This window comes from Eschrichtius robustus, chromosome 3 (genome assembly GCF_028021215.1).
Source record: "Eschrichtius robustus isolate mEscRob2 chromosome 3, mEscRob2.pri, whole genome shotgun sequence".
In the NCBI taxonomy this organism is placed as follows: Eukaryota; Metazoa; Chordata; class Mammalia; order Artiodactyla; family Eschrichtiidae; genus Eschrichtius; species Eschrichtius robustus.
The window spans coordinates 185380686-185398147 of NC_090826.1; the positions used below are offsets into that span (position 1 = coordinate 185380686).

General features: G+C 42.1%; 1 protein-coding gene across 3 annotated transcripts in view; it reads left to right on the plus strand.

Moving 5' to 3' along the window:
• The window catches only part of NEK7 (NIMA related kinase 7), a 136482-nt gene that overhangs the window by 13312 nt on the left and 105708 nt on the right, over nucleotides 1-17462 (plus strand). The window contains exon 1 of one of the 3 annotated variants that reach the window (XM_068541855.1): nucleotides 11335-11355. The exons of the other annotated variants lie outside the window; for them this stretch is intronic. The gene's annotated coding sequence lies outside the window, so the exon portion shown is untranslated. Of the gene's footprint in view, nucleotides 1-11334; nucleotides 11356-17462 lie in introns of those variants that run through there. 3 annotated transcript variants of the gene reach the window in all.

The window sequence follows — 17462 nt, forward strand, 5'->3', positions numbered from 1 at the left end:
TGTGTGTGTAAGAGAGAGAGATGGGCTTGTGTTTGCCTGCTTTCTTATTACAGCCTAAGATTCTGATCATGGATTATGACTTGGTTTTCTGGTTGGTATTCTTGGTGCCAGGCCTGCGGTTTTGATTTCTGTATGTATTACCAGTAGTTAAATAATATGAAAAAAACATGCAGGGATTTTAGGGTTTTTTTTTGGAAATACTACTTCTGTTTATAAATTTGAGAAACTGTTACTTTTAAAACCTCTGTTCTGTGTTCCATGCCATCTACTTAGGGACTTAAACACGCATTATTGTTTTGAATAAAATAGAATCCAGCTGATAAGCAGCAGTTATGCACTGTACCTTGTGAAGGCGTATTGTGGAAGAAGAACTGTGCTGGATATGATGGGAGATTCAGAGGAATCTGCCACAGCCTTTGTCACCAAGGATTTTATAACCCTGACCGATGGTGTCATTGACAATATGAGGGAGGCCCTTAGTGCCTGGAGAGCACACCATAGTGCCAGGCTACTGCAGGGATGTCAGCAGACAGGGGCTCTCCTGGGGTTTGGGTGGACTCCCCCGAAGGCCCCAGGGGAGCCGAGGGGTGTGTGCTGGGCTGTGACTGGAAGCTGTTGCGGTAGGCGAAATTAGGGTTTCTAAAGGTCAGAAATGGGCCAGTTTGGCAAAAAGAGTGGGACATGAGGCTCTGATTCATTCTCTCTATGGCTGCCAAAGTGGTATTTGTAAAATGGAAAACCAGCTCTAACTCTTCTTCTGAGAACCAGCCAGTCTTCCGAGGCTGCGTTGAGTAGCCTGAAACTTGAGCCTTCCCTTGACTTTCTGTCGGTTGCATCTCTGGCAGTTGCTTCTGAGACCTCTTCCCTGGGATGTGAGCTCTTCAAGGGAAGGCTCCCTTTGTTGTTCATCTTTTTATCTTTAGTACCTGCCTGCTTCAGAGCAGGAAGTTAGTACATTTCCGTTGAATAAATAGGGGCCTGCAATTCCAGGCTAAGGAATCTGGACTTTATTCTAAAAATGGTGGAGAACAATTAGAAATTTTAAAGCAGCACGATGATATAGTGAAGGTATCCTAGGATGATGAATGCAACTGATGATTGTGATGCTAGCTAGCCTTCTCAACGTTATACTCTGAAATGCTTCTGACTTAACGGTAAGTACACATTTGTAGTCCTGGACACTTGTGGTAGTTAATCGATGGAACAAATCCCTGCTGCTTTTCTTATTTTACTCTAAATTGGCATTTAGAGTTAGTTTTAACCACTGCTTTTTAAGTTCACCAAAACAAAGCAGGATTAGGTAGGCTTTATTTTTTTCATTCATTTGGCAAATACTTGAATGTCTGCTTTGTGCCCATTGTGTTCTAAGCATTGGGGGACACATAGCGTGTGACTCCAGTAAGCATTTTTTAATGGTTTAATGACACTAAACACCCTAGAGTGGTTCAAAAATCATGTGAAGAGAACATAAATAGAAACATTTTCCTTTTCTCTGTTTCATATTTTTCTAAAGGACATCACAGGCAGAAATCTGGGAGTGTAGGAACCTCCTCTGGACTTCCTTGGACATTGTGTGTATTGGTGGTACCTGGACCATTTAACAGTTTGATGCTTAATTAACAATAACTTTCAAGTGATTTGATAATGAGATATGCACATGCCAGATTTTAGTTCTTAGGAAATGTATCCATGTTATTGGTGCTTAGTACTCATTGATTACTCACAATATACTAGATGCTCTAACAGAAAGCAAGGTTTTGACTTTATTCACTGGGCAGTTTTCACAAATGGTAAATACAATATAAATAAATGTGCACAGTATTTCACTTACTTAGGCATTGGAGTTCTTTGTAATAATCTATGACTTTAAGTGCCCTTTTTGAAGGAGTGGATGAATAAGCACTGTAGAGTTCTGAACTTCATTTCTTCAGTTGATAGGCTTGACTTATTTCCCGTCAGCCTATTTGACTGAGAGACAGTTTTTACATGGCTTTATTGGAAAATTCGTATATATAATAATTTCAGTTTTAAATAGTCAAACTGCTTATATATTCATAAAACTGTTTCATTATTTTTCTAGATCATTCAAAAATTTAGAAGATTTGTGACTAATGGTTGACTTAAGGATTCTTAAATGAAATTTGGGTTTGTGTTGACAGCAGTTTTACCAATTTTAGAACACATACACACACAACAGAACACGATGTCAACAGTAATAACAAGATTATCCTTATCTCCACTAATGTAATGACAAAATATTCTAAGCCAAAATAGAACGTTACTGGTGGTTTTGGGAAAGTCCAGTGACAACACGCTTTTGAAAGGTACTAGGAAAATCCATATTAAAAACAATGTCTTCACTGTTCTATTTTCAAAGTACAAACAAGCACGCCTGTGAAGACTGGGGTGTGTTAATGGGGGTGCCCACTTCTCCTCTCTGAGGCGTTTCTTTTACTTAGCAGGCAGGGAGAAGCTTTTTGCTTAGTGATTCTGTATTTGAACTTAGTTCTGCCATGAATGGGAACTGTGTCCATCAGTTGAGATAAGCCAGGTTTTCTGACGGATATTTTGTTTTAAACAAGTGTTATCGGTGATTGCCTCATTTTATGTATGGTTCAGCTTTGTGAAACTGCTTAAGATGTAAAATTTTCACTTCATACTCTTCTGGGAGGGAGGAAATGAATTCTCCCAATTCAGAATGTTCCTTGGTAAAGCTTTCCTGATGGATCTATTAAAGTCTTGTTCTGGCTTAATAGAACTAAGAATCTCATTTCTTTTTTTTTTTTTATTAATTAATTAACCTTGGCTGCATTGGGTCTTCGTTGCGCGGGCTTTCTCTAGTTGTGGCGAGCGGGGGCTTCTCTTCGCTGTGGTGCGTGGGCTTCTCATTGTGGTGGCTTCTCTTGTTGCAGAGCACGGGCTCTAGGCACGCGGGCTCAGTAGTTGTGGCGCACGGGCTTAGATGCTCCGCAGCATGGGGGATCTTCCCAGACCAGGGCTAGAAGCTGTGTCTCCTGCATTGGCAGGCGGAAGAATCTCATTTCTTGAATTATGTGATCTGATATAAAAACAGTAGAAGTGTAAGAAATGTGGTGTCTTGACATATTGAAGGTTGCAAGCACCTCTGACCATCCATGAAGTGGAGCCTTTCTGTATGTAATGAGGATGAGGGACAGACAGAACCCGGACAGAACACCTCCCATGTGGAGGGGCACTGCCTGGAATTCCTCCTCTGTCCCCTTTCTTCCCCTTCTTCCACTCCCTCACTAAATGAACTCCCGCTTATCCTTGAGGCCTCGGTGGGAAGAGTTCCTTGACAGCCCCCTCCCCCGTTTCCCCCAAACTCTGGTATATGCTCCTTTATCACCTTGCCTTTTTCACCTGTCAAACTAGCCATCACAGTGAGCCTTTCTAACTAGATTGCAGGCTCCCTGAGGGCAGCGTCCGTGTCCCTTCTGTGCAGGATATACGCCCGGTGCCTAGTGTAGCACCTGCATATAATAGGCCCTTAATAAGCAGCGTTAATGTGGTGACGACGGAGATATAAAGGTACTCAGAGAATACTTAATCAGTGTCAGTGAGGATCAGTGTCAACGGAACTGGGTGAAACACACGTCTAGTCAATCTGAAAATAATAGAAGAAAAAGTCGGTGTGATATGTGAACTGCCAAAAATTGAAAAAGTCATATTATGTTAGATTAGATTTGTAATCATACTGACTTGCTTCACCTTGTGGATTTAAACGAACCTGAAAATAAATTGACCAGGGCCTTCCTCCCAATCAGCTGCACTTGTTTTTTATTTCTACCCTGACTGTGCAGCTGTCTGTGCATCCCATGTGCTCAGTTGTCGGCTAAATTGTCTTCCTAACAACTAATCTTGGGTTTGTAGCACATGTGATTGTGCCTTGCCTTACTGATCAGGTTCTCCTCAAAAGTGCAACGTTGTGTCTGATTTCCATGTTTCCTTTCTTGGAACACTGTGGCTCTAGGGTCTCATGGATTTGGAAACTATTTTTGTTATTGTTTACTGCTTTGCGTAGTGACCTTTTGATAGCTGCTGAGTTGTGGGAATAGGTTTGATAGTATAGATATAACAGGAGCGTATCTCAAGGAGATTTTTTTCTTTGTTTTTAAAATGTTCTTTTCCTTAATTATGTCCAAACTGATTTAAACATTAAAAACAATTATTCTGAATTTTTCTCACACTAATGAGAGTGTTGAACTGAGTACAGAACATACGTGTGAGCAATACACACTGAAGTATAAGTTAACTTATGTGTATGGTTTTTCCTGTAATCTTAAAAATTGAGACCAATGCATTTGTGGTAACTGTGAAGTGTCACCCACGGAACCAGCCTTAGAAAGCTGTAAATTGTGGAATTTGCTAAGGAAACAGATATCTTCTTCAGGTAGTCTGAATTGTGGTTGTTTCTCTGCACATTGTATGATAACATGCTTAAGGTTTAACTACAAATTGGTGAGGGAATAACAAGGGATGAAAGGGTCCAGAGGGGAGAGAAAGGTAGTCTTGTTACTTGTTTCAATAGAAACAATACTGGCATAAAAAATTATGTATAAATATATAAAGCTGGGTTTTGTGAAAAGAAAGGACTCGTTCAGTTTGATTGGTGTGATTGGTTGCTGGTCGTCTTCCAGATAACTTGTCATTTCTGTTTCAATTTCCTGAGGCCATACCGTTGGGTGCATACTGAAATATTGAACGTGAAAATGAAAATCTATAAATCATTTTCTTTGTTAAAACATGTACGCAGAATCTTGGCCCTAGAAGATGACCTTATCCCAAAGGAGTTCTGCATTGCGGGGAGGAGAGAATTTATGCTGCGATTCTTTAACGAGCTAGAAGATTTATGTCACCGGATCACCTTTCTAATGGTCATTTTATTTAAACTTACGGTCAGTATGTTTAGAACAGTAAACTGATTAATAGAAATTATTTTTATATGTGAAAGGATGTATTTGAAATTATTTCCATAGCTATTGAAATATTATCTTCTTAGTTTTCTGTTTAGTAATGAACTCAGATGTCAAGGCACATTGGGTGTGTGTTTGGTGAAATAGAACATTAAATCCATCGAAGTTAATATTCTGATTTGTTGAACTCCCTCTTACCTTTACAGTTTCCTTTAAAGGTGTGAAATGCCAGGCTACTGTGTGAAGAACAGGTGGTGGTGGTTTTATCCTGTTTCTAGTATTGTTACTTGCTGGCTGTCATGCAGGCCCGAAAGGCGTCGGTGCTAAGACTAGAGTAGACAAAGCGAGCAGGAAGCTTGGCCTGCCCCAACTCTGAGGGGGCTGCAAGTGGACAGTGAGGCGTGATTGGAGCCCAGCGGTTCCTGAGAGCACAGCCATCAGCGGGAGCACCAGCACGGCCGCGGGGGTGCTCCTGCCCGCGGGGCCCAGGGAGGAGGGGAGGGGCCTGGACGGCTGCCGTGCCTGCATTTCACTCCGGGTCGTAGCTCCGGAGCCCAGGGCTGTCATTTGAAATAGACATTGGAAGATTTTGCTGTTTTTGGTTAATTACGATGTAATTAATCCCTGATTGTATGAACCAATATCTTATACCTTTGATTAGTTATATTTAAAGCACAATTGAGAGAAGCAGATACTTGCATCTTCCAAGTTAAAAGGACTAAGGATTCCTCCTAACCCTGAGTGGAGTGAGCAGTCAGTTGTAGGACGCTGCTGAGTAGGGTATCATAGCTGTCAGGCTGATGTTAGGTTGGACTTTCCATTGTTAATACTGCTTTTGGTTTTTATAACCTCTGGTTGAGAATTCTTTCCAGGGAGCAATTTTTATATAGAATTTCAGTCTGGGAGCAAACATCTCATGACTCACAGACCTCTTTAAACTTTCAGATTAATGTTAAAGGCTTTTAAGATGAAGGCAGATTTTATGTTTCAGAATATTTCAAAATATTTGTTCTTTTGGGACCAACAACTTAAAATTATTTTATTCATTCCTTCAGGGGCTGCATTCTTTTTAGTATTATGCTCAGAATAGCTACTAAGCTCAGATGATACACTAAAAAATTTGAAAAGGTAACCACTCGGTTAAACAGCATTTAGTCAATTTTAAGAAGTTGTTAGAATGAATAAGGAATTTGTATATTAACTGATTTAAAAGTTAAACTTCACTTTAGTTTCCACTGATTAAAAAAAAAAAGAGGGGAAGAGTATCATTATTTTGTGTTTACGTAAATTATTTGATTTGTATTGCTGTATAAACTAATATGTTAATTTAAGAATACAACACTGTATCAGCCAGAGAAACAGAACCAAGAGGATACACATACACACACACACACACGCACACACGCACACACACACACACCTCTCTCTCCGTATATGTGGTTACCTTAACCTGTGCAACTAGCCGTGTATCCAGCTGTATACATACATACACACATCAGACACACATGTGTAAAGAGATTTGCGGTAAGGAATCTGCTCACGCGATTCCGGAGGCTGGGGTGTCCCCAGATCTGCCATCTGCAAGCTGGAGACCCAGGAAAGCTGGTGATGTAGTTCTAGTCCAAGTCCAAGGGCCCCCAAACCAGGAGAAGTGGTGGTGTGAGTTGTAATGCAAGTACGAAGGCCTGAGGACTAGGAGTGCCAGTGGTGTGAATCCCAGGCCAGGGCAGGAGAAAACCAACATTCCAGCTCAGCAGTTGTCCAGAGAGAGAGTTCCCCCTTTCTCCGCCTTTTTGCCGTATTCAGGCCCTTGATGGATTGGATGCTGCTACCCCCTGTGGGGAGGGCAGGCTGCTTAACTCAGTCCTCTGATTCGAATGCCTGTTTCATCTGGAAACACTCTCACAGAAGCTCAGAAATCACGTTTAACCAAATATCTGGGCACCCCATGACCCAGTCAACTTGACACCTAAAGTGAACCATTCCAAACGCCACGGATAATTCTTTCCTCTGCTCTTAGTCATACTATTTCCAGAAGTGCTTGTACTGTACTTGAATCAAATGAGACAGAAGAAAACGTTCTGATGAAAATATTACCTTAGCATTAAGTTTCCTTTTCCTGAAGATGCGTAAAAAATGTCCATCGATCCCTCTCACCCACCCCCAGGACTGTCAGAGTTGCCGTCCAAATCCACTGTGAAACTTAGGAATTGGGTCCGTTTCAGGGTTGTCGTCTGGGAGCACACTGTCATGTCTCAGTCGGTTGCAACAGACAGACTCTTGAGACTCCTCTAAGTTTCAACATACCTCCATCTTCCTAAGTCAGGGTATTCTGGTATTTTCTCCCAAGACAGGCAAACCAACTCAAACTGTCAGAGTGGTGGTGTTTTTATACCATTATTTTTCTTTAATGCTTTTTAAATGACTTAAGCTTTAACAAAATGTATATTTATTGAGTTTGCTATTTTATGGAGTGCTAGAATGAAAATATGGTTTTTCTAAATGAATAATTATCAGTATAATTATACATTTAGAAATTTAGTATTTTTTTTCTAGAAATGTTTTGTTTTGTTCTGCATTTCCACCATTTATTAGGAGATTGGCCCAAGAAGAGAATGACTATTTTACTTCCAACAAGTGAGATTTGTTAGAATATTGACTTTTCTAAATCAGTGAAAGGTTTTTGCTAGGTTTTCTGTTAAACAGTAAAAGGGTAGTCATAAATTTTATATAGTATTTATCATTTTTATGTTTTTAAAAAGTGTTTAAAAACAAGTAGTAACAGAGATCATTTCTATTTTAACTCAGTGGATTAGGAACCCTCAAACTGGGAAGCTAGCACATGGAGGGAGGGGTCCTAGGCGGTTAGTCCCCTGGGAAGGGGATCTTCTGGCGGAAGTGAAATGCTCTTTCCAACATGCCCTGAGCATTCTTGTGTGTGTCTTTTGGGCACATAGGAGGGGAATTGGGAGGTCCTAGGGACATTGTCCTCCAAATATTCCCACCTACAGTATATGAGAGTTCTAGTTGCTCCATATCTTGGTTTTATTTTGCCAGAATTTAAAGTTTTTAGCCTCTCCGATGGGTATGAAATAGTACCCTATTGTTAGTTTAATTTACCTATCTCTGATCTTAAAATGCGGAGATTGAATACTTTTTCAAATGCTCTTCTGAAAATTACTTGTTCATGTCTTTGCCGATTAAAAAAATTGGATTGTCTTGTTTATTGAGCTCTTCACAAATCCTAGATATTAGGTCTGTGTTGGTTGTATGTATTACGAATATTTTTTTCCTGGTCTATGAATTTTCTGCACTTTTTCAGTTGTCTCCCTTGATGAACGAACATCATTGAGCTTATCAGTGTTTCATAGTCATATCTTTTATCCTGAAGTATATTTCCTTCTACTTTGATGTCATGAAGATACTTGTCTATTTTCCTCAAAAGTGTTACTTTTCACATTTACGTCTCTAGCCCACTGTGTGTAGTGGAAGGTGGTGGTCCCCTACTTATGTATGTACACATGTAGTGCCTGTTCCATCACGTATAAAGTTTTCATATGTGAGTAGTTCTGTTTCTGGGCTGTAGTTCTGCTCTGCTGGTCTTTGTTTTTTCCTGCTTCAGTTACACTTTCAGTAAGTCTTGATCTCTGTTTGGGAAAAGCCCTTTGCCTTGGTGGTGTTTCTCAAAAATTTCTTGGCTATTTTTGGCTCCTTTTTCTTTCATAATTCAGAATTAGTTTCATAGACGTAACAAATACACATTTTTTCAGGAATTTGTCCATTTCATCTAAGGTTTTAGATTTACTGACAAAAATTATTATTATTTTTGTATTCTTTCCCCCTGACATTTCTTATTCTTCTGGATTTGTAGTTATTCTTATATTTTTATTATCTTTCTTTTCACTTTCCTTTTTTCTCGATCAATCTTGCCATAGGTTTGTCTATTTTTCTTAATTTTTTTTTTTTTTGTAAACAACCAGCTTTTGGTTTTGTGGAGTATTACTGTCTTTATTTTCTATTTCATTTATTCCTGCTCTTTTTAAGTTATTGGTATGACTTGGAACTTTACTGGATGTGGGGCGTACAGGGCTGAATGAAGGACCACTCCATGGTTTCCACTGTAGGGACGAAGTGGTTGGTAGTGTTTAAGGGTTGAAGTGAAAATAGTTGGAATCAGTTCGTGGGGAAGTCATTGAGCTCACTTTTGGATAGCAAGCTTGCCGTGGAGATGCTTAGAGGAGAAGCTGGACCTGAAGTAGTCATTTCGGTATTTGCTATCGATAGAGATAGTCAGTGGAGAAGAGAGGGAAGAGGGAAAGACAAAATGCTTGTAGGTCAGTGGGAAGCCTTCCTGGCACAGCAATACCACCACCATCCCTATTTCCATTTAGTTTAAAAACCTCTGTACTTCCAAGAATAGTTGTGCGTACATTTGCAGTAATGTACTAATACTTGCAGTTTCCACAAATATTTCCACATATTTATTTCCACAAACGCCCCTATGTCACATCTCAGAGCCCCAGTTCTTCCCAGTCCGGATCCTGACCTCGGAATAGCAGTCTCAGCAGAACTGATGATCTGCTACCCCGACAGTTAGTCTTGGGCCCAAGCTTTGGCCCTTTCTGCTGACTGCAGACGATGAAAGGAGCCTTCTTACTTTTTCATGTGACCTCAAATCACTCTCAGTTTTCATCCCCTACCATTCGCTGATGACCCCAGCAACAGCTGATTCCATAGTTCTTACAGCCACTACTTCCCATCCGCCTCTCATCAGGTGGGATTACTCCACCTGCCAGTAAATTTCCTTCAGCTGGTATTGCGTCCCCCTGCGTGACTAGTGAAAGTTTTAACAATCGCACCATTACTCATGCGAGGGGCTGCCTGTGCTTCACCTGTCGCCTGTGGTCCAGGCGCAGAATCCCATCTATGCGTCTGCTTTCTGGACCACTCCTACTGGCAACTGCCGTTGGCCAGATTCTTCGGAAAACAGACTCTGAGACCTGCATGCGTGGCCTTTTGTTTTCTGTATAATGCTTTTGGGAACAACACCTGGGAGGAAGCAGGATGGGCAGTGGAGGTACTGAATTGCAGTGCGGTTGCAGCAGAGGCTTCAGCCAATCCCACGGGAACGTTCCAGGGCTAGACTGGCCCTTCGGGATGGCCCCAGGTTGATGGAGGGGTCTGGACCTTTGTATGACTGTCTGTAGATGCAGCTGCCTCGAGAGGAGCTCAGGTGTGAGCCCTCAGCAGCCATCGCTTCCGCAGCTCGAGGGACCAGCACCTGACCTGGAGGGTGACCTGGAGGCTTTAGACTCTCTTCTTTCCACTGCATGCAATTCATACCATTGATGTTAATTAGTTAATTGTGCAGTTTAACTCTTCTTTACGTACTGCTTTTTTCTTTTTTCCTCTGCTAGTTCTGTTTGCTGCTGAGAGAGGTGTTTTAAAACCTCCAACTCTTGATTGTAGAATTGTGTGGGGTTTTTTTCCTTCTAGTTTTATCAATTTTTTGCTTAATAGATTCAGGCTATGTTATTCAAATATAGGATTGTTGTGCCTTGTTGAATTGTACCTTTCATTTTTATAAGATATTCCTCCTTTTAATAATGCTTTTTGTCTTTAACAGCTACTTTGTCTAATCTAAATAGAGTTACACCAGCTGTCTTTTGGCCATTGTCAAGTAGTATTTCTTTTTCATTCTTCTAATAAATCTTTTTGTGTCCTACTGTATATGACATATCTTACAAACAATTTAGAATTTGTGAGTATCTGGTCTGATCAGTTTTGTCTTATAATTGGAGCTAATAGTTCATTCATTTACATTTAATGCCATTACTGAAATATTTGGATTTAAGCCTATCATTTTATTATTTATTTTCTACTCTTCCAGCTGGTCTTTGTTGCTCCTTTGCCTTCTTTCTTGCCTGCTTTGTCAAATCATTCCGTTGTTGTTGTTGCTGTTTCACCCCTGCCCCATTACCTTGCTAATTATACACTCTTTCAGTGCTCTATTGGAGAATGCCGGGGAGATTTCAATGCATCTCTGACCTGTTAGAGTCAGCATTAAATTAGGACTTTTATCACTTCATGCGCAGTGCATTGCTTCTTTTTATAGATACCAGTTTTCTGGTGAAATTCTCTGTATTTTCAGCTAATTTACAGAGCATATTAATCATTATTTTAAGGTTTGTTTCTGATGATTCTAAAATCTGGTTCACTTTTGGGCCTGTTTCTGTTATCCACTCCCCACCCCTTTTTTTTTTTAGGTTGTATGTCTGGTTTCTTGGCCAGCCTGGTGATTTTTATTGCACAGCAGATGCCGTGTATGAAAACTCATAGAGGCCCTGAATGGTGTCACCTTCTCCAGAGAGGATTCGGTTTTCTTCTGGAAGGCAGTCACCTTTCACCTTGATCCGTGGAGGTTGGTCTGTCCGGGGTCTTGCCTGCTGCCTCGGATGCTCACCTAGACCTCTGCCCTGTGGCACTCTCTGAACTCCAGCCTTGTCACCCCAGCACCTCGATTCTGCCGAAATCTCTTGTTTTGCTTCTTACGCTGTCAGCAACTGCTTTCTCTTTGGTTTTTTGTGTTATTTGTGATGCTAGGCTTACTGGCTGCCTTCCCTCAATTTTGTACTTGTTCATGTTGAGTTGTTGCGATCCATAGAATTTCTAATAGTGATTCTTACGGTCTGTGATGCACAGGCTATGTTTTATTGTTTATAATTTTATTAATTTGTGGGCTTTTTAGTGGGAGAGGGTTGTATTTGCATTCATTGTGGTGAGGAGGGAACAACAGAAGTGTAAATTAGTGAGTCCCCCCAGAATTAACCCCGTAGGGTGTATCTGATTTATAGTGTCGTTAGGATAGCCACAAGATAGTTCAGTCTTACTTTAGCTTAAATTTCATAGGCCTGTATCCTATTTTATCTCATTGATTCATTTCATTCATTTGATAAACCCAGAGTGTGTAGTGCAGTACGCAGTGGGAATGGGAGGCTCCAAGTTTAGCAGAGATGGTTTCAGATCAAAAGGGCCAATGAAATATCTCCTGGGTCCCAGGTTTTCACTGGGCCAAAATGTGACAAGCATTGCTTCAGATCAAGGGTGGGCAAACTATGGCCTGTGGCCACATATGGCCCTGACCCATTGTTCTGAATAAAGTTATATGCGAACACCGCTCCTTCTCTTCCTCTGTACGTGGTCCACGGCGGCTTTGCCATTCGGGTCGGGTGGTTGCAGCAGACACTGTATGGCCTGTGAAGCTGGAAATGTTTTCTCTGTGACCCTTTGCTGAGTGAGTTGGCTGATCCCTGCTTTAGATTGTCAAACTTCAGTGACTGAATACTTCTATAGAATCCATCATTAATATGCTAAGAAATTGGCCACCGCTTAATGTCTCTTCTTGCCTGCTGTCCTTCCTTGATTTTTAGAATTGCTTTTTCTGCTCCCGTCTCTCCTCTCTCTGGAACCTCACCCTGTTGATCATCTGCTGGGAGAAGGCAGGTGACAGAGGCGGGTGGGGTTTCTGTCCCAGGGACGTGCAAACCTTGAGGAAGCAGCAGGGCTGGGAGGTGCGCCGTCCCTCTCAGGGGCCACAACAGGGAACACCTGAAGGTCACGTTTCAGGGTGCAGCAGATACTGAAACTGGTGTGAGACACAGACTGGCTCAGAGTCATCAGAACTGGGGAGCCTCTTGTTCAGCAGGGCTTGTAACGACCTGTGTGGCCATCACAGGGGGCACTGTAGCTCAGATTCAGCGCCGAGCTAAAATGTCACGTCTGAGCACACTTGATTACAGTCGTTCCTCTGAGGGCATCTAGTCTGCTGACTCTTTTTGGCTGAACGTAAAAAGTCAGAGGTACTTTACCCACGTCTCTTTCCAGAACAGAAATAGCTCAGATGTGGCCGCGGCAGCACGGGAGCTGCACATTTGTTACACTGGCTTAGGGGCTGGGTGTTCGCAGGCATCAGTCATCGTGTTCAAGTTTTAGTGCCGTTGTAGGCGTTGTCAGGAATATGAACAAATGTGGCCCAGCCTTTGTTCACACGGAGGGCTGGCTGGGCGCCCTTGTCACGTGGCATCCCCTGCCAACCACGGGGAAAGGTGCTGAAATCCAGCGTGGAAACTCAGTGCTTGAGAAGGTTTTATTTTTGGGCTGGAAGCAGATGACTCTCGCACCTGTGGAGCGCTGTGTGCACAGCCTCACAGGCAGGCGGAGCGCCCCCCTCGCTCTCCTCCCCTGTCCCGGTGCCATGTCACCAGGACAGTCTCACCAGGGGTCTCGCCAGGACAGTCTCGCTGGGAGTCGAGGTGGCTCGGGGGGCCAAGGGGAACCATGGCCTCCCCGATCTCCCTCTTACCTAATGTGACTCTCGTGTCAGGGAGGAGGAGGATTAAGGAAAAAAACAGAAACAGAAATTTGTCGGGAAAAAATCTTCCTGCCACTTCTGTTTTTAAGCTGGAGTCAACACATTTGAATTACAAATGCTGTTAGAATAAAATAATATATTTAATATGAAGTTTTCATGAATTCTCACATGGCGTTTATACCCATTTCTCTCCCCACCATTAATTTCCCAAGTCTGTTTAGAATCTCAGTGGTTGTAATTACTGTGTAAAATGGAAGGGGGTTGAAATAGATGACGCCTCGCACCCGCGTGGATGCTGAGACGCCCGAGCTCTGTCTGGAGCGTCACGTGATTACAGTTCACGTTGGCCCAGGTGATTACAGTTCACGTTGGCCCAGGTGATTACAGTTCACGCTGGCCCGGGGCCGCGCCTCTCAAGCCTGGTCCCTGAGACCGTCTTTCTGGAGCATCAGTTACACTTGTGGATTATTTTTGGGGAAAACGTTTTGCATAATGAAGAGGAGAACAAAAACTTCTCATCTTTTAACAGAAACAATTGACTTGGGGTGAATTTCTCCCTGACGTGACTCGAGGCCAGTTCCCCCAGGTCCCGGGGCTGGGCCCCTCCTCCGGCTCCTGGAAGAGTTTGAGAAGCAGCGTGTTACACACACGTCAGAACTCGGTTCCTTTCCTCTCCGGGGGGGAGCAAGAATCTCTCTCTGTGGGGACCTTCCATCTCTGCCAAAGGAAAGGATGATTCGGTGTTGACTTGGCCACTCTTAACGGCCTTTGGAGGCTGAAAGCCCTGTTCAGTGAATGGACACCGTGGGGGAGAAGTGAGGACCATCGCGCTTCTGAGAGCACGTCCTCATCGGGACAGTCCTGCGGCAGAAATAATGGAAGAATGACAACCCCCCCCCCCCCACTGCCCCCATGCCCAAAACAGGGCTGCTGGTGGCGAGAGCTCAGAAGAAGTGGCGTTCGTTTCATCCGCAGCCTGGACAGTGCCCGAGGTTGACTCATTGGGCTGCCTTTGGTTTCCCTCCTTCCTTCCTTTTCTTCCTTCCTGTTTTCTTTTATAGATCCTTTCTTTTTCAAAGATCCTTTTCAGGAAAGTAGCGGTGTTTGTACCTTGATGATACAGTAGAGAGCTCTGAAGGTGAGAGCATGTCTTAACACTTACTTGTTGCTGTGCTGAGACCTTACTTGGCATGTGTCTGAACTGGCGGATAGTAAGATGCTTGATGATTCTTCAAGTTCAATAGCTTAGATCTATATATTTGTTATTTTAAAAATCAAACTCAGAGGGCTTCCCTAGTGGTGCAGTAGTTGGGAATCCACCTGCCAATGCAGGGGACACGGGTTCGAGCCCTGGTCCAGGAGGATCCCACATGCCACGGAGCAACTAAGCCCGAAAGCCACAACTACTGAGCCTGCGCTCTAGAGCCCGTGAGCCACAACTGCTGAGGCCCGCGTGCCTAGAGCCCGTGCGCCACACCAAGAGAAGCCACCGCAGTGAGAAGCCCGCAATGAAGAGTAGCCCCTGCTCACCGCAACTAGAGAAAGCCCGCGTGCAGCAATGAAGACCCAACGCGGCCAAAAATAAATAAATAAATAAAAATCAAACTCAGGTATTTCATTTATATATATTGTCTGAAATAACTTCCAAACACGGTAATTTAAGGAGTAAATCAGATTATGTATGGATTTGAAACTAATGGATAATCTGTTTTAAACCAGGAAGGGGGGAGATATTCAGAAGAGACTTCCGTGTGTGCTGAGAGATGTTTGTGTTCCTTCTAATTTCCCTTTTTTAAAAAAAAAAACATATAATAATAACATGTTAACAACAGAACTCCATCAGAGAGAGTCTGGAGCTCCTGCTGCGGTTGCCCCTCCCCCACTCCTCCTTCCTCCAGGTCACCAGTCAGTGTCCTGGAATAAAAACCCCACTGCTTCTTTCTTTTGGGGTCCAACTTAGACTCAGAAAGATGTTGAGTGTGAGCTGCTGCTTTCGTCGTCTTTGCCTGCCTCTGAAACAGCGCTGTTAGTGGGCCCAGCACAAGCGGCCGATTTGGTGGCCAGAGCGCTCGTCACCACAGCTGCAGTGGTGCTCCTGGACACAAGGGCGAAGTGGGAAATAGACTGGCCCACTTCCTTATTAAGTTCTAATGCTGTGTAGTTTGCAAACCGAGTTGTGCACCATCATCATCTGTGTACCTTTTTGTGTATTTATTCTTTTGTACCCTGTTTTTAGATTCCCCATATAAGGGATATCATATGATATTTCTCTTTCTCTGTTTGACTTACTTCACTCAGTATGACAATCTCTAGGTCCATCCATGTTGCCGCAAATGGCGTTATTTTGTTCTTTTTTTATGGCTGAGTAATATTCCATTTGTGTGTGTGTGTGTGTGTGTGTGTGTGTATATGTGTATACACCACATCTTCTTTATTTATTCCTCTGTCGACGGACATTTAGGTTGCTTCCTTGTCTTGGCTGTTGCAGATAGTGCTGCTATGAACATAGGGGTGCACGTGTCTTTTCGAATTATGGTTTTCTACAGATATATCCCAGCAACTATACGCCAATAAAATGGATAACCTAGAAGAAACGGTATGTATTTATTCTTTAATGGAGAGATGCCGGTCCCACTCCAGACCTGTTCAGTCAGAATCAGGGGGCAGGAATCTGGGCGGGGAGCCCAAGCAGCTAAACAACAAGAACAACTCTGCAGGTGACCTGGTAGCCAACCAGGGTCGCAAACTACTGATTCATAGGCTGCACTCAAGATTAATTTTGTTCAGAATGATGTATTAGAAAATACCTCTTACTTTGGTTTAAACAACTGTTTGCTGTGGAAGAAACATATTAATGCATGATTAAGAAATGAAGGAAATGTATTTACTCACAGCCTACACTGCACACTTTTTGACTTCCTCTTGTGTATCCTTGGTCTTGGATTTGAGTTGATCCTTTCCCCTACTGAATGGTGGTACGTGAAACCTGTTTCTTACTAGGTTTGCTGAACTAGGGAAAGAGTAAGAGCAAGTAAAAAGATAAGTAAAAAGACGGCTCACTGAAGCATTTCTTTTCCTTAAGAGACATTAAAAAAATTTTTTTAATGTTAGGAATATGAAACACCGAAGTTTCTAGGAAGCAAGAACTTTATTCTTTCAGGTTTGATGTATTTATTCAGAGGGTGATTCAATTACAGAATCAAGCATTTTTAGCATTATGAAATCCAATGTTTTAAAATCTTTTTCCTTGCAATTCTATTACTGTTTTATAATCCTGAAGGAATTCTTTCATCTCAAGTTGTTCATGTGTTCAGGTCTTTTGCATGATGTCTGATGTGATCGGTAATAAAGGTTGAAATGAAATAGTAGCTATGATCACAATCCTCTAAAATAATATTTTATAATGGGTTTAGGGGAAAGAAGGAGGGAGGGAAGAGAGTAAAAATTTGAGGACTTAGTAAGGGACATGTATTATCTTATTCACAAGAATAGAATTTTGAATTTGCTAACAACAAATCAGAAACTTATCCTAGATAATACTTTTAAAGACATCCACTTTTTGGCATTTTTGAGTTCTAATAGCATGACCTACTGGCTTTTGCAGTTGAAGGTTAAAAACGTAACTTTAGTATCAGAATTAAATAATAAGGCAGAATCAAAATATTAGGTCACAGATAATTTGTATTAATTAAATTCATTGGGAAGTGAGTTATAGTAAAGCCACAACACTGATTTCAGTAACTCAGTGGATATGGGAAGTGATTAGTTGCCTGACGTGTGCTCATTTAGTTTTTGGGTCGTTGGCCCCTTGATTAATCTAAGGATTCTTTTTCACGTGCTACAAGCTTTTGCATCTAAGATGCAAAATATACATGGATGTATATTAAGGAGGAAGATAAGATTGAACCAGCAGGTGTCAGCAAGAACCATAATAAAAACATCAGTCCTGATTATCTCAACCTTTGTTTTGTTACTTTTCAGTGATACTTTAACATAGTTTAAACAACATTAAAGTGATTTTCTAGTAGACACTTACCTGCCTTGTAATGTAGAACCCTTCTTTCAGGTGTTTTAGAGAGCATGTCTGAAGTGTAACAACAGCTTTGAAAAGATTTAGTTCAAAGAAAGGGTTGTTTGCCAAATGCTGTGAACTTTTC